Source organism: Corvus brachyrhynchos, unplaced genomic scaffold, assembly GCF_000691975.1.
Source record: "Corvus brachyrhynchos isolate BGI_N302 unplaced genomic scaffold, ASM69197v1 scaffold139, whole genome shotgun sequence".
Taxonomy (NCBI): domain Eukaryota; kingdom Metazoa; phylum Chordata; class Aves; order Passeriformes; family Corvidae; genus Corvus; species Corvus brachyrhynchos.
The window spans coordinates 613,355-614,118 of NW_008246062.1; positions in this window are offsets into that span (position 1 = coordinate 613,355).

A 764-nucleotide genomic window follows, 5' to 3' on the forward strand; every position below is an offset into this window, starting at 1 on the left:
GGCAGAGCAGCTGGGGCAGGGAGTTGTGGATCTTTCGATCCTGTTCCTATGGCTGGTGGCTCACCAAGCCTGGCCCTGATGAGATGAGGGTGCTCTCGCTGGACAGATAATAGCTGAGCAATTTAGAGCTCTCTAATCTAGGAGCACTCTTGCAGACATCAGCTAAATGACCCTGTTCACAGGACTACTCCAGCCAGCTCCCAGACAGTGGGCACCTCTCCCAGCCTGTCCCCTCTGTTCCACCTGCAAGTCCCAGAAAATTTGGGTTAGACCCCACAACTCTCCAGGCACCCTCCTCTCCTAAGCAGGGACATGTGTGTAGTCAAATAGTGAAGACTGGTGCAGGGACTTGTCCCCCAGGACACTGATGGGCTCTGGAGAGCAGGATGAGCCCTGGGAATGGGGAGAAGGATCAGGGCTGTTTGTGGGGAGAGTGCTGAGTTTGGACTGTGGATGGGTGCAGATGTGGGTTTGTAGTCCCACAGCTCCTTGCAGGACATGCACTCAGCCCCACAGGAGTGCCAGCCCACCTGGCTGCCTGGCTGTCACCCTGCAGCGTTATCCCCATCCCTGCATCCTCCATCTCTGCCACAGGCTGGTGGAGCATCCTCACAGAGGAGCTTTTCAAGTGGAACGGAAATGCCTAATGAAGGCCGACTTCATTAACCAGGGCTGTCACCGGGATGATTGCTGCCTTCCTGAGCCACTCTATGAGCAATGAGGCTGTGTCAGAGGAGAGGAGAGGAGAGGAGAGGAGAGGAGAG